Here is a 22,568-nt window from a genome sequence, read left to right as displayed (position 1 = left end):
ACTTAAGAAATACTAAGGCTGGAATATAATTATTGTAAGAGACAAAATTGCTTTTTTAAATGACTATCTCGGAGGCAAGAAAAGCCATATATAATCAAAAGCAGATTATTTTCCTGACAGCTTCATGAACCAACCCGGACTAAAGAGAAGCACCTAAGGTGATTAATGAGTTTCAGAGTCATTTAAAAATCTTGATACATGAAACAAAATCTTGGTTAACTAGACATTATGCCAGAAAACTTTGAGCAAATTCCTCATATCCAAAGACGTGATTGTGTGTATTTGGGATAGAAAGTTGACAATGTATGATCCTTAGTCATTTAACATATTTGAGTGGGTTCTAGGTTCCAGTGAGTCTGTTCCAGACCCTGAAGTTATTGCTGGGAATAAAACAGACAAAATTCCCCGCCCTCCTGGTTGTTTTTGCTGTTTAGTCACTAAGATGTGTCTGACTCTTTGAGCCCCTATGGGCTGTAGCCCGCCAGGCTCCTCTGTCCATGAGATTTCCCAGGCAAGAATACTGGAGTGGGTTGCCATTTCCTTCTCTAGCGGATCTGCCAGATCCAGGGATCGGAGGGATACTGGGAGGTGGGGGAGAGATACATTAGGAGTTCGGGATTACCAGATACACACCACTGTATATAAAAGAGATAAACAACAAGGTCCTGTGTTTAGCACAGGGAACTATATACAATATCTTGTAATAACCTATAATGGGAAAGAATTGGAAGTGATAACTGAATCACTTTGTTGTATGCCTAAAACTAACACAACACTGTAAATGTGCTGTATCTCAATAAAAAAGAATAAAAGTACTAATAAGGGAATATGCCCTGAACAGGTGCCCTTTCAGCAAAGGCTACGTGCCTAGCATCCTTTTCCGTTGTGTCCACACACGCAAGAACTAATAAAAAGCTACAGATGTTTTGTGCATGAAATGGACACAAAGCCCTTTAGAAAAGCCACAAAGCAAGATCCAGCCTCACATTTCTTTTAAGAACACCTTTGAAGTACCTGCTCTTTGGAAAGGAGAGAAGCTCTCTGATTCTGTGGTTCCCCCCTCATCTCTCCGGTGAAAAAATAAGCAGTTCTATTTGGGAAGCAATGACAAGTAACGCTGTTCCTTCCTCCAGCACAGGCAGAAACTGCTTTAAGCCCTCGTCTTGCCCTAGATTCTCAGGGAGGGGCCTCCATTCCCAGGAAGAAATAGATACAGGCAGACCTCGTTTTATCGCACTTCATAAATACTGCATTTTTCACAAATTGAAGGTTGTGGCAGCAAGCCCATCAGCGTCATTTCCCAACAGCATTTGTGTCACAGTCCAGTCGTTCTCACAATATTTCCAATCTTTTTGTAATTATTATATTTGTCATGGTGATCTATGGTCAGTGATCTCTGATATTACTACTGCCAGTTAACGACTGGCTGAAGACTCAGATGATAGCATTTTTAGCAATAAAGGATTTTTAAAATTAAGGTATGCACACTTTTTTTGGACAGTGCTATTGCACACTTGAGACTACAGTATGGCACAAACAACTTATATACACCAGGGAACAAAAAAATTGTGTGGTTCCCTTTGTTATGATGCTTGCTTTACTGTGGTGGTCTGGAGCCCAACCCATCGTATCTCCAAGGTCTGCCTGTACATTTGTCTACACCCAACCTCAAGTGGTACCGTCACTGAGTGGGCAGAATACAGGCTTTGGATACATTAGGAAGGAGCTTGTATTACAGACTGAGGAGTTTGCCCTTATTCGACCAGTGGTATACAGCCGTGTAGAAAAGATTTAAGCAGAAGAGTGGCAAGACTGGTTGCATTTCAACAGGTATGAGCTGGCAGAAGTATGAAGCACAGATAGGTTTGGGGTGACTGGTGGGCGGGGGAGAAGGCTCTCGAGGAGTCTAGCTGAGGAGGACTCGGGAAGTAAGAGCTTTGAGAAAATAACGACAGGACTGGTAGCTATTTGGATGGAGGGGGTTAGTGGTAAGATGAAGCTGATGTCTCCAGAGGGAGAGACTGGGCGGAGAACAGTTACTAATAGCAATGGAGGATACAGCAGGGAGAATGGATGGCCAGGAACAGAAATGCACGGGTTCAGCTTTGACCACGGTGGAATTTAGATGCTAGATTCTTAAATCTATTGCAGAAGGCTCCAACAGACAGCTGCAAATGAAGGACGAGAAATTTAGGACTGCTGCTGCTAAGTCGCTTCAGTCGTGTCCGACTCTGTGCGACCCCATGGACTGCAGCCTACCAGGCTCCTCTGTCCCTGGGACTCTCCAGGCAAGAACACTGGAGTGGGTTGCCATTTCCTTCTCCAATGCATGAAAGTGGAAAGTGAAAGTGAAGTCGCTCAGTCGTGTATGACTCTTAGCGACCCCATGGACTGCAGCCTACCAGGCTCCTCTGTCCCTGGGACTCTCCAGGCAAGAACACTGGAGTGGGTTGCCATTTCCTTCTCCAATGCATGAAGGTGGAAAGTGAAAAGTGAAAGTGAAGTCGCTCAGTCGTGTATGACTCTTAGCGACCCCATGGACTGCAGCCTACCAGGCTCCTCCATCCATGGGATTTTCCAGGCAACAGTACTGGAGTGGGCTGCCATTGCCTTCTCCAGAAATTTAGGACACAAATACATAAATTTGGGAAGCACTGTTGTTCCGTTTCCAGTAAGTACAATGGCGCTTTACATTTTTGTTTGTTTGTTTTTTGGCGGGGGCAGTGAAGCAGAAAAGGATACAGCTTTATTGCTTTTCCAGGCAAAGGGAGACACTGGGCTTCTGCCTCGAAAAACTACTTGTCTCCCTGTTGCTTTTTGAAATTGAAGAGCTACCCTTCTTAAAAGATCACAGATAACAGAGCAGATGGCCACTTACTTTCTGCATTGCTAATATGTTCTGTTCCGATACCACATGTAACTAGTAACAGAATCTGGCCTTCTGAGGTCTAATTATGCCATTCCTCCCTGACACCCCTCATGCCTTACAAGCATAATTCAATCTGCTTCCCAATTCTAAGACTGATGTGAAAAATTCCTTGAGAGAATACTCTCTAGTATGGATTAACCAGGGCATTTTACTATGTTTCAGACAATAGCATAATAAAAGCTCAGTCAAAATGTTAGCAGGTACATACAGTGGACCAGGCATTCGGCTAGATTCTGAGGCTCTCAAAGAGAAAAGGCTAAGGAGGCCCCTGCCCTCAGGAAGCTTACATTCCACGGGGGACAGACAGACAATAAGCAAATAAAATAGCAACGGTGTGATTAGTGTCAGGGCTAAATACAGAGGTAGGTAAGACTGAGCATATCGGGAGGAGAATGTCTTGAAAAGAATAATCAGGGGAATTCATTTTGAGAAGCTGAACAGAAATCCAGACAACTGGGGAAAAACCTTTACAGAGAGATTCATCAGTCTTGGGGTGGGGAAAGCTAGCCATGCTGACTCGTGTGACATGAAGTCAGCATCGGGGAGAGAGGCAGAGGGTGAGGCTGGAGACATGGCAAGGAGCTGGGTCAGAGGATCTTTATTCATTTATCTTTTTAAAGCTGTGGCAGGTGGGATCTAGTCCCCTGACCAGGGATTGAACCCGGGCTCCCTGTATTGGGAGTGCTGAGTATTAGCCACTGGACCTCCAGGGAAGTCCCATATTCTGTGAATATTTAGATTCTTCTACTCAGAGGCCATGTGGGCCTGTTTGTACTGGCACCTGGATTAGGGAGAAGAAGAGGTTATGAGGAAAACTACTACTTCTTCAACTAATGCCAATGACAGGAAAAAATCTATTTTTCTAATTAGGAGTCAGGGCTGAAGATCACAGATGTTCTATATTGTAATCACGACAGAGACGGGATATACAGAGTTAATTAAATTTCCCAACGTGTGGGTTGGAAAAGAACATTTTCAAATGGAAGGAAGTGGGAAAGCCTGTCTTGTTAGGAATGGCCTGTGCCGAAGCACTGCCAAGTGTGTTTCAGTAGCGATAACGAGCTGTATTTGAGGTTGGACGCTCAGTGGGTTAGGTATACAGAGATGCTATAAAAGTGTGGTCTTGGCATCCTGCTCCTCTCTGACCGGTTCTACCATCATTAAACTCCTCACACGCAACGTTGCTGGCCTGTGACTATAAACATTTTCATAAAACCAAAGTGCTTCATTACCACTTCAACATGCGTGTGACTTCTTGGCTCCAATTTTCTGACAATTTTAACTATAAAATTCTCCCGAGAACTACTTGAGGCTAACCGACTAACACTCAAAGGAGGTACAAACACTTAAAAAGAAACAATGAGCTCCGTGTTCCAGGAAGTAAAGGATTCAAACTTTGATATACATTTTCCCCGATTTATCAGTCAAGCTGAAGATATCATGATTCTTCTGAAACAATTTAAACATAAAATGGAAGGTCTTCACATATACAGAAGTTGAAAGCAAAATGCTTTCCTGCTATTTGAACATCTATCAAATCTCTTTTTTAAATGTCAGAAGAGCCCAATTGATCCACATTAATTTTTACAGTCATTTTCCAATCCTAGGAAATCATATTTTCTACTATTCTTTTCCTTCCCTCAATTAACAGGACTCCTGCATATTTTAAGTCATAAATTATCATTACGGCTGTTTACGATCCAAGTTTATTTTAATAAGGTTCTCAGTCTCATCTAGGACAGAAAGTGCTTAAGTCATTATCTCTTATTTTTGATTATAATAATTACAAGGCCTACAATATTTTCTAAAGACCTAATTAAAAAGGGACATGTCATAATAGCCATGATTAGCAAACCAGAGGTGGGGTATTAGTCATTGCACCCTAAGGAGAGCTTTTCTCTTTGACAGTGTGAGAGTGAGTTGATTAGGGAAACATCAGCCTCACACTGGCCTGTCCTCACAACGCCAAGCTGTGCATTATAAACAAGTCAACTGTACATTTTACACTTGAACATACATCTGTATCGATTCTTTAACTCAGTCCTGAAAGCAAGCACAGGTTATTCTAATTTTTCCCATGTTAGATGTTAAGAAACGGCGTCAAGAAAATTTTATTGGGTCCAAAGCACACTTTATTTTTACTTAATTAATTTTTATTGGAGTATAGTTGCTTTAAAATGTTGTGTTAGTTTCTGCTGTACAGCAAAGTGAATCAGCAATATTTTTACATATATCTTCTCTTTTTTGGATTTCCTTCCCATTTAGGTCACCAAAGAGCATTGAGTAGAGTCCCCTGTGCTGTACAGCAGGCTCTCATTAGGTATCTATTTTATATATAGTATCAACAGTGTATATATGTCAATCCCAATTCATTCTAACCCCTTTTCCCCCTTGATATCTATCTGTACATTTGTTCTCTACATCTGTGTCTCTATTTCTGCTTTGCAAAGAAGATCATTTATACCATTTTTTTCTAGATTCCACATATATGGGTTACCTTTCAAAGATACTTCTGAAGCAAAGATCATCTTATTCACTAACAAGTTGTTTCTTTCCTAAACTACTTGGGTACACCTACTACATTAGATTTCTGTCTCCACACAGATTTTTTTTTTTAATGCAAATGCGTTCTATCATCATTAAATGACCATAAATGAAATATTGCCCTTTCTTTCATGAAAGAAAGTGAAAGTGAAGTTGCTCAGTTGTGTCCGACTCTTTGCGAAGCTTTCATGATGATAGTCTCTTTTCCAGGTTTGTAGCTAGTATGTGTTACCATTTTTAGTTTCCACCAACATTAATTTCATGACTACTGGTATTGGAACAGCTGTCATAACGAGATAGTAACTCTCCACTGCAACCTCTACAATCACGGTAAGAGCTCTTCACGCTGGCCTGGCAACCTGTTGCTAAGCAGAATACATTGGAAAACCAAGTTCAACTAACAGTAAACAGTGGTCTCAAATGCAAAAGAAGACTTTTTTATTTGCTATAAGGAGACACTTACAATAGCAACTCCTTACAAAATTTGAATTACTACTGCACTCAATAAAATGCTGTGCTGTGCTTAGTTGCTCAGTCATGTCCGACTCTGCGACCCACGGACTGCAGCCCGCCAGGTCCCTCTGTCCATGGGATTCTCCAGGCAAGAATACTGGAGTGGGTTGCCATGCCCTCCTCCAGGGGATCTTCCCAACCCAGGGGCTGAACCCAGGCCTCCTGCATTGCAGGCGGATTCTCTACTGTCTGAGCCACCAGGGAAGCCCATGCTCTCCTATAAATATATTTTCAAGTAACTTCTAATACCACGGTGTATTTTGGGATATCCATTGGCAAGTCATTTCCAGAATTACACATTACACTTTACTAAAACAATTTAGTCAATACACAAGAATTTATAGCCCATTCTGTGCTCAGCGTTCAGTTCTCCTTCTAACTATTTATATGGCACAATGTGCTGGATAAAACACGACATAAATTAAAGCAATGAATGTTCATGTCCTGTATCTTCGAATGTGTAAGGATAGTACAACCAGATTGATGGCCCGAATGTCTTTATTTCTTTAATTTGATGATATTATATGTGGAAATACTTTATTGGAACTGACTGTAAAGTTATATTGGGATTTTTCACTGTGCTCGGGGTCTGTGCCCCTAGCCCCTAAATTGTTCAAGGTTCTACTGTATACCTATAACTCACACACATCCTCCATTACACTTTGTCATCATCAGATTATTTTCAACCTAATACCATGTAAATAGCTTTAAGTACAAAGTAAGTGCTATGTAAATAGTTGCTGGTTGGTGCACAGTAAATTCAAGTTTTGCTTATTTGGAACTTCTTGAAAAAATATTTTTTGTGTGAATATTTCTGATTCATGGTGTGTCGTATCATCAAATACAGAATCATGAATATAGTCAGCTACTGTATCTGGAGATTATTTTCCAGATGATTGACTTCCTTCCAAGGGTTGGAAAAGTTTTGCTAAGTTCTTTGTGATAGGGTCTTGGTACTAGTTTAGACTGAGAGCGGGAAACCTCATGTACTCCTATTTTAGGGCTCCTAGAAGCCAATTTACATATAACCAAGATCAAAATAAAGTTCCAGCATGCAACTGATTGTTACCAGGGATTTGATGAGCCACATGGCTCAAGTGAAGGAAATCTTTTTGAGTATAATATGCTGTTATGTGGATTTTGAGGTCAAAAGAAAAAACAAAACAATAAACACATAGTTTTAAGGGCCACTGAGACGTGAACAGTGGTGAATTCCATCTAAACTAGGAGTTCTACATTGAAGATAACCAAATCCAGATGTTGGTTTCAACAAGGAATTAGTGTTTGGGGGCTACTACTGCCAGAAACCTGTTGTAAGGATCTGTATTTTCTTCCTTTTTAACTATTTTGTAATCCAGGAAATTTGGATAGTTTAATTAAAACACATTGGAGGGATATAAACTCAGGAATGGAATTATTGGGTCATATGGTAGTTCTATTTTTAGTTTTAGTTTTGAGAAACCTCTATATTGTTTTCCACAGTGGCTGCACGAACGTACTTTATAGTAAACAAGGTTGCCCTTTTCTCCACATCTTTGCCAACATTTGCTATTTGTGCTCTTTTTGATGAGAACCATTCTAACAGGTATGAGATAATATCTCATTGTAGTTTTTATTTGCATTTCCCTGATAATCAGTAACGTTGAGCATCTTTTCATATGTCTGTTGGCCATCTGTATTTCCTCTTTTGAAAAATGTCTTTTTAGTTCTTCTGCCCATTGTTCAATCATGTTGCCTGCTTTTTTGATGTTGAGTTTTATGAGCTGTTTGTATATGTTGGATATTAATTCCTTGGCAGTCATATCATTTGAAACTATTTTCTCCCATTCACCAGGTTGTTTTTCTGTTTTTCAATGGTTTCCTTTACTGTGCAAAAGCATTTAAGTTTAATTAGGTCCCATTTTTTTATTTTTGCTTTTTTTTGCTGTAGGCAGATGGATCCAAAAAAAAAAAATAATGCTGTGACTTATTACAAAGAGTGTTCTGCCTATGTTTTTCTCTATGAGTTTTTATTTAGTCTCACATTAGTCTCACATTTAGGTCACACACACACACACACACACACTGGAACACTACTCAGTCATAAAATATACACATATATATGTGTGTATATATATTTATATACAGAGATATATGTGCCTATATGTATGTATATACATATACACACATTACAGAAAACTATTCAGTCATAAAAAAGAACAAAAATTTTGCCATCTGCAGCAATATGGATGGACATTGGATATGGAAGGCGTTATCCCCTGGTGTCTTAGATGGTAAAGAATCTGCCTGCAACACGGGAGACAGGGGTTTGATCCCTGGGTTAGGAAGATCCCCTGGAGGAGGGCATGGCAACGCACTCCAGTATTCTTGCCTGGAGAATCCCATGGACAGAGGAGCCTGGTAGGCAACAGTCCATGAGGCTGCAAAGAGTCGGACACAACTGAGCGACTAAGCACACACACACATGCTAGGTGAAAAGAAGCCCAGACAGATAAAAACAAATACTGTATGATTTCAGAATCTAAAAAATAGAGCAGGAAAAAGGAAGCAAATTCACAGATATAGGGAACAAACTAGTGGTTACTAGAGGAGAGAAGGAAAGGGGGAGGGTCAATACTGGGCTGGGAGAGTGAGAGGCCAACTACTGGGGGCAAGACAGGCTCGCGGATGTACTGCGTAATACAGAGAATATATCCAATATTTTGTAATAACTGTATTCATTGCAAGGACTGATGCTGAAGCTGAAACTCCAATACTTTGGCCACCTGATGCGAAGAACTGACTCATTAGAAAAGACCCTGATGCTGGGAAAGATTGAGGGCAAGAGCAGAAGGGGACGACAGAGGATGAGATGGTTTGATGGCATCACTAACTCAATGGACATGGATTTGGGTGGACCCCGGGAACTGGTGATGGACAGGGAGGCCTGGCGTGCTGCGGTCCCTGGGGCTGCAAAAGCCGGACACGACTGAGCGACTGGACTGACTGAACTGAACTGTAGATGGAAAGTAACCTTTAAATTTTGTATTAAAAATTAAAAAAAAAAATCAATCTAAATATAAAAGACAATGGGAGTACAAAGAAGCCTTCCATGTCTCAGCAGTGTAAAATTCTCAGCAATGAATAATCCAGCCATCCAAACAACTTTTACACATGAACCATCCCCCAGCACCTCTCATTTCAGCCGTATCTGGTTACCCGGCAGCTTGCACCATCAGATCCCAGTGAGCACAAGGATCACTGCCAGATGTAGCCTGGGATGGCAGCAATCCAACCCTGAACTTCAAAGGCATCTTCTCTTCCAACCATCACCTGCTTAGAAACCTAAACAAACCCCACTGGTTTGGCCACATATCTCTTAATCTGGTTAAGGCTACTAAAGTGTTTTGTTTTTCATTTTGACGTACATGCTATTCAAGCTCATTCAATCCAGAAATTCAGCATTTTTAATAAGACCTCAGAGCTGGCAGCCAATTCCCTCAAGAGAAAATGCTTGTCTCCTGTTCATCATTTTCAAATTAGTTCCCATATTTCAGCTCAAGGCTCAGTGATACAGTTACAGCCTCACAGTACTAGATGCTGCCAACCCAGCACCATGACACTTAGCTCTCAAAGCCACAAAGATTTGATTTATCAAATCTAGGCTTTTGACTCATCCACTGGCAGAGTTTTAAGGCGGTAATGTATCAGTTGCATGATTCACGTTGTGACCCTCCTCCAAAGTTTTTGCTTTTTTTCCCCGCTCGGAGTATCTACTATCACTTTCTGAAAATGCAGGATAGAAAAGCAGCTGAAAGATTAGATATTCAACAGATTTTAACTCTAGACATCCAGACAAGATATAAAGTCAAATGAAGCGTCTCTCTCTCAGAACCAATTTTAAAGACTGAGAAAACATTGATTCACTAATAGACACACAATCTCACAACAGCCTGAGATCATATGAGGCTACGACAACTTCCCAGACTAACTGGAAGACAACATGGGCCTAACTTCCTCCATGATTCAATGACAAGTTTTCACAAACCACAAATAATGTGTTTGTGCAACGAACCCTCCACACTCCCATCTGGTGCTTATTTTCTGAGAAAACTTCTTGGAGCGCACAGACCACAGTTAATTAGACTTTCAACTATACCTAGCGCTGTGCCACCCACAAATCAAGCCTCAGTAAGAACTTCTTAAGCTGACTGCAATAGTCACCAGGATCCAGATTTTATTCCTTATGTTGAGCATCAGTCGTGTTGGTCTTTGCTTAATTTTCTGCGAAATGACTGGAAATGGGATGCACCCAGTGTTCTTAGCAACCCTCTGCTTCTGGAACAAAGGTCAGTCCCAGCTCTCTAACGGGCCTGGTAAATGGATTTAAAGAAATCTCTTTTAATGGTGCCCATGTAGAGGGTACAATAAAATGTTCCCAATGGTTGTGGCTATGTCAAGGTATTTATTGGGTCACATGTTCTTGCAGGAAAGATAGAGCAAGACACCATGAAACCATATACCTATTATTTACACTAGAACTCCATCAACGGCTCAAATGAAGCCATGGACACAACTGTCCTCAATTCAAAGTAAGCTTATCATCATTATTTTTTATACTTTGACATGTTACCTTGAGTTGGGGCTACTGGACTATCATTTCCCCTTCATAAATAGTCAGGTTAACATGATGGGCTCAAAGGTTATATTATCAGATCCATCCCTATCTTATTTGATTCAAATAATGTGATCAAATCAATAACACCATTAAAATGGCCAAGATATTGACCAAAGGGAGATGTAATGTCTATGTATATTTCTCTCTGTTCATAACAATCCCATTCTTTACCAAAAAAAAGACATATCTCTGTGGAACAATTTACACAGATATAAGAATAAGATGCCCTTCTTTCCTTTTAAAGAGAATTAGACTGAAGAGACCTCTTCTAAGGTAGAAGTTGGGTCTATAAATTCTCTGTCCCTTCATTAATCACATCCCCACTGTCCCCACAAACAAATAAATAAAAACAAGAACCTGAAGAGAAACAGCTCGCCTTTTCTCTAGGCATGTATCCCAATGTATACATACTTCTTCACATTTCCCATTGTATTAAACTAATCTAAAGCTTTAGAGTATCCTTGCCTGTAGATCTCCATGGACAGAGGAGCCTGGTGGGCTACAGTCCATGGGGTCACAAAGAGTCAGACATGACTGAGCCACTAAGCACGCAAAGCTTTAGACTGTAATACCTCCACCCCCAACTTCCCTGACCAAAGGTTCACAACTAGGGCAGATCAAACCGCATGGAATCAGCATACACCATACTATCAGTAAACACTGAAAATGTTTAACGTCTCTCACATATAAATTATTTAATCAAAATTATGTATTTTTCTGAAATGTTTTTGATCAAAAGTGAATAAGTTAATCATTATTAAAGTTATACTTTATATGTACTCTTAAGGTAGAATGAAGAAATTTAGCTGAAGGAGAAAAGTACAGATTATTAATGACATTTCATTAATGCAGAACTAATGGAATGAAAATCAACAGAAGGGTTCTGTTGGATTTTACACTTGAAATACCTGTAATATTTACTTGGCAGAAGAAAAAAAAATGTAAATTCTCAAGAAGAGATAAATGAGCACAAATCTGTTCCCAGCATAGGAAAAGCCCGAATAACATTCATTAAATCAGCCTACAAACAACTAACAGATATTAAAAAGCTGTGAACATTAGACAGGTTAATATATGCAAGGCATTCAGAACAGTGGTTTGCACATAACAAGATTATGTAGTATCTCTTACGATTATTACTACTTGTGTACAGACAAGGATATAAGAAGGCAATAAAATTTCGTCCATGCCCTCATCACATTCATAGTCTGAAAACCTGACGATAAAGGAAGGGGTCATGTTCTTAACAATGATAAAAATCCAATATTGGTGAGTATGCAATGATGAAATAAATTAACCTGCTGTCCAAACCTCACTGTAAATGGGCATAAACATTTAAATAAATGTTAAATGCTGTCAAAACATTTATATCTTTCATTGTCCGATTTTTGGAAAACTATTTTAAAGCAATTATTACCTAATTTGGGAGGCAAATCTAGATTTATTAAGGAATTCAAAAGCTTGACTTCTATAATGTAAAAAAAGCAGCAAAAAAAAAAAATCTGAAAATGATGACACAAGTGAACAAATCTTGAAGGAACATACATAATTGAAGAGATACATGTGAAAATTGCAAAATGTATTTTCAAAATATCTAGATGTTACTTAAAAATGAAAATTTTATATTTTAAAGATAACTAAATAAAAACAAAAAAGAAGAACAAACAGAAATGTAGAACTTACATTAAAGTCAAATTACAGGTGTTTCTTTTTGGCCCAAATCCTTCTGAAAAATCACCATATTTTAAATATTTTCTAATTAGATGTAAGGGAAAAATAACTTTAGTGGAGCTTGTCTGCCAGGTCTCTAAATGCTCCAATATTTTGAACATGATCTTTTTTTTCTGCAGAAAATATGCTAATATTTGGTATAGTCAAAATGAACAGCAGTGATACTAATGAAAGGAAAAAAATAAATGACATAATGATTAGATTTAATGAAGTGACTAGGTGCAAATAAGAAGCCTCAATCACCCATTGTTTGGGAATACTGTTTCAGCTCTAAATGCACGTAGGTTTGGAAGGTTTATTTTGATCTCAAACATTTTCATCTGCACAAAAGCTGTGTTCAAAAGGCAGACTCCTGGGGTGTTTGCTTTACTGTCCACAGGAGATCAGGGTAAGACAAAAGCTTGAAATGGAAGTTGTTGGTTTGTTGTTGCTTTTTTAAGAATAATTTCCTTAGTTTTCCAGTACTGAAGAAAACTCGACACCAGTTTCTCAACCACAGCTCTACTGACATTTCTTTGTTGTGGGGCTGTCCTGTGTATAATGGGATGTTTAGCACTAACCCTGGTCTCTACCCATCAAATGCCAGGAGCCTCTGATCCCCTCCCCCACAACCGAGACAACTGAAAATGTCTGCAGACATTTCCAAAGGTCTCTTGGGAATAAAATCATCGGCAGTTGAGAATCATTGCTCCAAACTAATGTTTGTTTACTCATTAAAAAAAAACAAAACTTTTCATTTTTCACTGGGGTATAACTGATTAACAATGTTGTGATAGTTTCAGGCGAACCTTCTAGAAGGGACTCAGCTATACATATACATGTATCCATTCTCCCCCAAATTCCCCCCATCCAGGCTGCCACATAAGCAGAGTTCCATGTGCTATACCGTACGTCCTCGTTGCCTATCATTTTAAATAAAGCAGTGCTTTGTTGTTTAGTCGCTAAATCGTGTCCGACTCTTTTGCAACTCCATGGACTACAGTTCACCAGGCTCCTTTGTCCATGGGATTTTCCAGGCAAAAATACTGGAATGGGCCGCCATTTCCTTCTCCAGGGGATCTTCCTGACCCAGGGATGGAACCTGCATCTCCTGCCTTGGCAGGCAGGTTCTTTACACAGAAGTCCCATAGCAGTGCTGGTTTATTTTTAAAATCACACAATGCTTGCCAATAGCTAATGGAGCTGAAACTGTCTCATGACTACAACTTGTATTTCCTAAAATTTCTGTCTACTGTTATTTAAAAAATTTTTAATACCTACCATTATTTCTGATAAAGAGCTCCAGTTTGACACTAAGGAATAAAAAATGCTTGCTGGTTCAAATAACAAAGTCTCTCAAATGGATTTTTATCTGAAAGTTCAAAGAAAGATCATATTTTCATTTACAACTCCAATTTAATTTCATTTTATTCTATTTTATTTTACTTATTGAAGCAATTGAAAGATATTCAATTAGTAACTACAATCAGTTCAGTTCACTTCAGTTGCTCAGTCGTGTCCGACTCTTTACGACCCCATGAATAGCAGCACACCAGGCCCCCCTGCGGAGAAGGCAATGGCACCCCACTCCAGTACTCTTGCCTGGGAAATCCCATGGACAGAGAAGCCTGGTAAGCTGCAGGCCATGGGGTCTCGAAGAGTCGGACACGACTGAGCAACTTCACTTTCACTTTTCATTTTCATGCACTGGAGAAGGAAATGGCAATCCACTCCGGTGTTCTTGCCTGGAGAATCCCAGGGACGGGGGAGCCTGGTGGGCTGCCATCTATGGGGTCACACCGAGTCGGACACGACTGAAGTGACTTAGTAGCAGCAGCAGCAGCAGCAGGCCTCCCTGTCCATTATTGTGATCCACACAGTCAAAGGCTTTGGCATAGTCAATAAAGCAGAAATAGATGTTTTTCTGGAACTCTCTTCCTTTTTCCATGATCCAGCGGATGTTGGCAATTTGATCTCTGCTTCCTCTGCCTTTTCTAAAACCAGCTTGAACATCTGGAAGTTCATGGTTCACGTATTGCTGAAACCTGGCTTGGAGAATTTTGAGCATTACTTTACTAGCATCTGGGATGAGTGCACTACAATAAAGGCGCTGTTTATAAATATTCCTATTGCCTCAGTATTTTTTCCCCAGTATTTCTGGCTTTAGAGACTTCTGATGCAATGTCACTTAATTCTTGCATATCTGGAATGATATTCGTTGGTAGTTTTTGTTTTAAAGGCCAATTAGCTTAACCTTGAGTTACCAGTTATGTCTTTGTGTGTGTTTAACATGAATGCCAATTCAACTCCAATATTTACTGAGTAGCTGGCTTGTAGAAAATTAGGTCAAGTATTTAATAAAAGTCACATAGGCCTCATAATAAATGCAATCCCTTGAATAAACAGGGTAGGCTATTAACCCTACCAACAGGGCCCACTGAACATAATTTTTACATTTTAAGTTTCATTTTGAGCAGTTCTATCTACATCTAAGGGTCTGTATTTCTGATTTTCACATTTTCTTCAAATATTTTGTAAATGGAATGAAACTCATTCTATGTTGTGATTACCATATCAATCAACTGGAGTTTTTTGATACCTAAGATTTTTTCCCACAATCTTTCTATTTTTATCATCCCAGGAGTTATTTCATCGTTACTCATTAATTATTTCAACTGTGCTAAGAAGACCAAATAATAAGAAAATAAAAGAATGAGGGAATTGCCTAGAAAGATGATGCAATAGGGGAATTATCAGAGTTTTATTATTTTGTTCCCAAAATATTGCATCATCTTTCAAGAGGCAATGAAAGAAGTCTAGGGACTTTCACTGAATGCAAGTGAAAAAAAAAAATTCTCATTTTCCGCACTGGCAAATAAGAGAAAATTGACAGGAGACATGTTACAATTATTAAACAAATCAGAAGATGACTGAAATTGATTGCATAAGCAAAACCTCAGACCATGTGACTCTTCAGTTCAGATGATGATGGTCTACATGAATTTTCTCAAGCTCAAGAACTGCAAAGTGAGCAATGCATTTCTAAGAACAAAAAGAAAATATGGTATTCTCATTCAGTTAGTCATTCTACAGGAAGGATGACATCATTCAGTATTTTGCAACAAAAACAGATAAAATTGCTAAAAACATGTGGTAGTATTCTTTCCTTCTTTATGATGTGTGTGCAACAAATTTTTATGATGTTTATACAACAGAACCAGTTCAGAAGTAGACAAATACCAAATTCATGAGTATCTTAAAAGTGATGAATAGAACCAACATAAAATGTATAAAAAAAAGGACTGGATTAATGATGTTCATGAGTGTTTATAAATCCAAACTTGAACATATTTTCTAATTTATAAAATAGAAGATAGCACTGCTTTTTCTTCAACAAAATTATGAACTCTTAAGTTGAAAAGTACTAATTTTTTAACAATTATCAAGTGCAACAAAACAACCAGGAACTACTCGGTACCTGTCAGAACCCAGCAGAGATGTATTTGATCCTGGAATCAGTATTCGTAAGATGGTTATAATTCGGGTTCATGCCTGGCAGCTGATTAGCTGCTACTTTTATTCAAAGGATAGTGCTCATTTCAGAAATCCTTACCTTCAAAACCAGGAAGAGATGAAATAAAAATCTAGCTTAACTGTATTGAAGTTTTAATTCAAATTAAGATATTTACTACATTAATTCTTACTAAAATTTCTAAATGAAGTTATTGCTTCTCATCCTTTTAATTTTTGTGAATTGTTTGTAAAATAATTTAAAAACAAAAATTATATTAGTATAAAGGGCCCGATGCACCCAGAGAGTCACTGATGCAGGCCTGGCTTTTCCAGTGCAGTGTAGGGCGAGTCGATCACCAGAACTGATTCAGTGAATTTCATAAGGTATTACGTGTTCCCATGTGCGCATACGCGCATGCTCAGCACCCCCCGCCCCCACCTACATAACCGAGGAAACCATCCTGAGCTACCAAATACAGCTTCAAAAAAGGACATGGTGAATTGCAGGCACAAATAATCACTCATCTAGATCTATCATAACAGGTTTTTTTTTTCAATCAAAAGAAAAAAAAATATCATCTAATTATCCAGGAAGATAGATGAGGTTACATGTCAGCACATTCTCACTAATACCTGCAACTCTCAACATATGAAGCCATGTCTTTGGATTCTTTTTTGAAAAAAATGTAAGGAAATAGTACTGAGAGGCAAAGGCTGTTATCAAAGAACTAGAGGGTCTTCCTTTAAGTTTTTTGCTCTACAAAACTCATCAACCCCTATGAAGTATGTGGTTTCTAGTCAGATTCTGCTGTACCAGATGGGAGCATCTCCAGGTACTCACTCTCAAGGTTAAACTGGATATGTGACTGGTCTTACATGTGAGTTTTTCAAGGGAATTTTCCCATGGAAAAATTCTTACCCAAGGAGGCTGGAGTCTATACACTATTAACATAAGTAAGCTGCATTACTGATCACATAACTAGGTATTCTGAGGTCGCCTGAGAACTCAGTCATTATGTGCTAAGTCACTTCAGTTGTGTCCCACTCTTTGTGACCCTATGGACTGTAGCCACCAGACTCCTCTGTCCATGGGATTCTCCAGGCAAGGATACTGGAGTGGGTTGCCATGCCCTCTTCCAGGGGATCTTACCGACCCAGGGATCGAATCCCAGTCTCTTGCGTCTCCTACGCTGGCAGGAGACTTCTTTACCACTAGCGTCACCTGGGAAACTCTAATTACAACACCAGAGAAATAAACACTGCTGCTGCTGCTGCTGCTGCTAAGTCGCTTCAGTCGTGTCCGACTCTGGGCGACGCCATAGACGGCAGCCCACCAGGCTCCCCCGTCCCTGGGATTCTCCAGGCAAGAACACTGGAGTGGGTTGCCATTTTCCTCTCCAATGCATGCAAGTGAAAAGTGAAAGTGAAGTTGCTCAGTCGTGTCCGACTCTTCGCGACCCCATGGACTGCAGCCTACCAGGCTCCTCCATCCATGGGATTTTCCAGGCAAGAGAATAAACACTGAGTTACTTACAAATAAATTTTGGGAACAGTAACTGATTTGTTTCTACTCAATCTTTGAAAAGACTTACCTCTTTTTCAAATGAGGTCATAAAACAGGGCTCATCCCATAAAGAATGTTTCTCTAAATGCCTCATTAGCAATAGGATAACACTCAATCTTCCAAAACAAAGCTCACTACCTACCAATCAACAAAGTGCATTAAGCTGTGTATCAAATTTTATTCTGGAGGAGCAGAGTTCCTTTTTTTTTTTCCCTTTTCAAGAACTGTCATATGGTGTCTCCTCAGGACTTGTCAAGCAGGATGTGTGAAATTCTTATTGTGACTTGTTATGGAAGCAGGCAGCCACCAGCTGGCAGGCCCCCAGCTTGTGTGGGGGTCAGTGATGTAATATTTCTCTCGTTTTGCCCACTAGCTTTGCCAGAAGAGAATGAAGGCATACGTGCCTGCAGGGCTCACAGAAAAACACGTTCAAAAATGAAGTGGTGCAAGTGACCTGATATCTTAATTCTATTAGGTTCTAACCAATTCTTTTTTCTTTTTGCAGTTCTAATTTGTCTTTTTTTCTTCTTTCTTTTTAAAAAAATTTTATTTTGAAAAGTGAAACATCGTTGATTTACAATGTTTCATTAGTTTCTAGCGTACAGCAAAGTAATGCAATTATTAATATATATATATATTCTTTATATTCTTTTTCATTATAGGTATTGAATGTCCTATAATGATATACTGAATATCAGAAGATATTGAATATTAGTCCCTGTGCTATACAGTAGGACCTTGTTGTTTGTCTATTTTATATACAGTTGTTTGTATCTGCTAATCCCGAAGTCCTCATTTATCCCTCTCTCCCCTCTTTACCTTCGGTAGTCATTGGTTTGTTTTCTATGTCTGTTTTTGTTTTGTAAATAAGTTTATTTGTAACATATTTTAGATTCCACATATGAGTGATATCCTGTCTTTAATTTCACTTATTATGATAATCTCTGGGTCCATCTATGTTACTGCGAATGGCATTATTTCATTCTTTCTTAATAAATGAGTCATATTCCACTGGGGGCTTTCCTGGTGGCTCAGATGGTAAAGAATCCACCTGCAGTGCAGATCTGAGTTCGATCCCTGGGTTGGAAAGATCCCCTGGATGGGGGCATGGCAACCCACTCCAGTATTCTTGCCTGGAGAATCCCCATGGACAGAGGAGCCTGGTAGGCTACAGTCCATGAGGTTGCAAACAGTAGAACATGACTGAGTAACTAAGCACACAATATTCCATTGTGTGTGTGTGTGTGTGTATGTGTATGTGGAGGAGGGCATGGCGACACACTCCAGTATTCTTGCCTGGAGAATCCCATGGACAGAGCAGCCTGGTGTCCATAGGGTTGCAAAGAATCAGACGTGACCTAGCGACTTACCACAGCACATATCTATACACACACACACACACACACACACACCATCTTCTTTATCCATTTATCTATCGATAGACACTTAGGTAGCTTCCATGTCTTGGCTATTGTAAATAGTGCTGCAGTGAGCACTGCTGGAGTTCATGCATCTTTCTGAATTAGAGCTTTCTCCAGATATGTGCCTAGGAATAGGATTGCTGGATCATATGGTGCATGCTAAATTGCTTCAGTTGTGTCCAACTCTTGTGCAACCCTATGGACCATACCCACCAGCCTCCTCTATCCATGGGATTGTCCAGGCAAGATTACTGGAGTGGGTTGCCATGCCCTTCTCCAGGGGATCTTCCTGACCCAGTGACTGAACCCGCGTCTCTTACGTCTCCTGCATTGGAAGGTGGGTTCTTCACCACTAGTGACAGCTGGGAAAGACCAGTCAGTTATACATAGACATATATTCATTCCTATTCAGATTCTTATCCCATTTAGGTCAATACCAAGTATAGAGTCCAGTGGGATTTCTTTCATGATTTTGTAAAACTTTTTGAGAAACAAATCATCAACCACATTGTTTACACTCATAAGGTTTCTTTCCGGTATGTCTCCTTTCATGAACTTTAAGGGATTAAGTTAAAGGGATTAACGAATACTTTCTCACACTCCTTACTTGTACAAGGTCAATCTCTAGTGTGTGTTACCATGTGGGCATGGTTTCTATTTTTAGTTTTTAAAGGAACATCCATACTGTTTCCCATAGTGGCTGCACCAATTTACATTCCCACCAGCAAAAGGAGGATTTGCTTTTTATCATGCCTTCTCAAGCATTTATTATTTGTAGCCTTTTTAATGATGTTAGGTCATCAAATAGTGATGATTAGTTGTATCCAATAACATTAATACCCCAGCTGATGTTACAGCATGAATAAGAAATGGAATTAACTGGTGGGATTAAACATCAACCTTGGAAAGCTCAGAAGCAGTTAAAGGGAGAAGTTAATTTTCCCCACATAGGGAGGACTGATGAAAATATCTTTACAAAATGTTAAGGGTATCAATAAATCCAGGATATTCAAAGGAATATGTAAAAATCCTTACCCCTTGGGTCCATCCTGGCCAGAAAGAACCAAAAAAAAAAAAAAAAAAGAAGAAGATAATGAACTAAAAGCCTGAATTGGGGAGGTGATTGTTATAAAGGAAGGGTGAAATCCCTAGGACCAGATTCGTATTTTAGGTCTAAGATCAGAAGATCATATTTAGAGAGTAATGTCAAACCTGGAAACCCTGTGGGTACAGCAATTCTTAGGGATGACACGGTTCAAGGTCTAACTGTTGCAGACAGCAGAACAGCATATAAATGTAGGGGATCAGGAAAGATCCAGCTAACATTTCTACTGAATGTCAACTTGGATGGTGATATTACAGAAAACCGAAATACGTAAGATGACCGTATGGCCTACTTTTGTCTAAGTCCTTCAGTTAAGACTGTGGTACTAGTGTCAAATCTAGCTTAATACTCTATAGTTGCTCTAGTAATAGATAATGCAATAAATTAAAGGAAAAAAAAAAGCAGTGTTAAAAAACAGTATACTGGTGTTCTATAGTTTGGTGACTGTAACGAAGAAGACACAGAGTAGTATCATAACCAGAGAGATGGGTATCGAAGTAGGTATAGTTACCTACTTTGACATAGGTAAATAATAAATGAGAGACTCATAATAAATAAATGAGAGACTCCAGGCCAGAAGGGGAAGCCCTGTGGATCTCTTTCTAGGACCAGTGAGATAGGATGTAGGAAGAGAACAGGCCACTGAAGAGGGTTTCATAAGATAACGATGTTAGTAATGATTTCAATTAGTTCAGGAAGTCAGAAGGAGGGTAGGAGGAAAGGATCAAGATACCTCGAAATCTATTCCCAGTAAACAGTAGGTTTTATAAGACATTAAAAAAAAAAAATGTTAAATGCAGAAGAGAGCCTGGCAAAAGCCTGTCACTCTCAGGAAAAGCACAAATACCCACTTTTAATTACAAAAGTCCCTTGTGTATGAATGATCACGAATGGCGGGTCAACAACCTTGATACAGGGTTACAAGTACACAGCTGGCTCCATATGATTTTAAGAGCAGCCATGGAGCTGTCTTGGTTTATTCATCATCATCTGGGTTGTTTACTAAGTACGGAGCCAACTCAGTAATGAGATGTGATCGATCACGCATCCAACAAACCAGGAGAAAAGAAAATCGGTGAACACCCCAAACTTCCCTTTTTAATCCTGACTGCACTGACATCGGGTAGTAAGAGCCCTCACGACAACTCTTTTACAAATTCACCCTTAAACCTTCAAATCCACATATGACTGAGGAAGAATATGAAAAAGCCATGAATAAGAACTAAGCAACTCCAACTTTTAGACAAAGTAGCAATTAAGCCCAAACCAATGGACAGGGAACACAGGGGAGGGGCCAACCATGGCCTAGAATGCAATGCTCAGAAGCCTTCCCACTGACAAACCCTGTTCTCACTGATGCTTCCTGCCCTGGGAGAAGGAGTTCATACTATTTAACTTACATCTCTTAGAAACATAAGCAAAAAATGTAAGCATACAGCTCACTTCTTTATTTCTTTCTCCTGTGGTTTAGAATTTGCTTGTCCTGCTACACTGAACCCAATTTTTCTAAATCATGTAAAAGAGGGAACACAAGAAACCTTAACTAACAAGAAGAGAGTTACGGTAACAATGGGTAAGACACCAAAGAGAAGCCTGCATTATTAACTGACAAAAATGGCAATCAGGGATCCTCAGTGTACATAGATTCTTATATATCTGTAAAATAGATATGTATTTTTGTAAAACTACTTTGAAACAACAAAATTCTGTGAAGCAATTATCCTTCAATAAAAAAAAAACTTAAAAAATTCTAAAATATATTATTAAAAATCCTGTGCTTAATTACATAAAAGTCAGAAAACTTTATATTAATTACTATAAGCCCTACAAGTCATATTTAATATTCCACTTGGAAATTTGTTAACATTTGGGAACAGCTGAGAAAATACTGAAGGAAAAAGTGAAGTGTTACATCATCATCACCTCTGGGGATGTGACTAAACCAGATGGCCTTTCTAACCCAAAGATTCAGATTTTATAATTTTATGAATTATAAATGATGAATACAATGATGCCTTCAATTAAAACTAAGAATCTACAAATTATGGGATTTAGATTCCAAAGAAAATGAGGTGAAAATATATTTATTAATAATCACAGAAACCAAAGATTCAGATTTTATAATTTTATGAATTATAAATGATGAATACAAATGATGCCTTCAATTAAAACTAAGAATCTACAAATTATGGGATTTAGATTCCAAAGAAAATGAGGTGAAAATATATTTATTAATAATCACAGAAACCAAAGTCAGTTAAAGAATTTTAGCAAACATTTATGATTGCCTCTGACCTTCATTTATAAAGGACAAGATGACAAAGGCAAAAAACCCCACAAAAACAAAAACCCACACAAACAGAAACAAAATCCTTCTTAAGAAAAATTCAGATTTAGCCAATGACTGATGAAATAATCCCCAAATCCCTTCCCCAAATTTCTAAACTACAGACCAAAACAGAAGACCATGTCATTCACCCAGCTCTCAAGTCTTTGCAGAACTACCAGTGACCTATTATAATGCCAGTGGAATTTTGATCCCAACTCGTGAGGTTAAAATAAAATAGTTACAATAATTCAGTGATGGCTGATTAATTATACTAAAATTAAAT

The 22,568-nt window shown here is 38.9% G+C and overlaps 1 protein-coding gene across 7 annotated transcripts in view; it reads right to left on the bottom strand.

Annotated features, from left to right (window-relative positions):
- APP (amyloid beta precursor protein) overlaps window positions 1–22,568 on the bottom strand; it is a 312,207-nt gene that overhangs the window by 158,284 nt on the left and 131,355 nt on the right. The gene's annotated exons all lie outside the window — the stretch shown is intronic.

Source organism: Bos taurus, chromosome 1 (assembly GCF_002263795.3).
Source record: "Bos taurus isolate L1 Dominette 01449 registration number 42190680 breed Hereford chromosome 1, ARS-UCD2.0, whole genome shotgun sequence".
NCBI lineage: Eukaryota > Metazoa > Chordata > Mammalia > Artiodactyla > Bovidae > Bos > Bos taurus.
The sequence above is the reverse complement of the archived record's forward strand: the minus strand, read 5'-3'. Positions and strand labels throughout refer to the sequence as shown.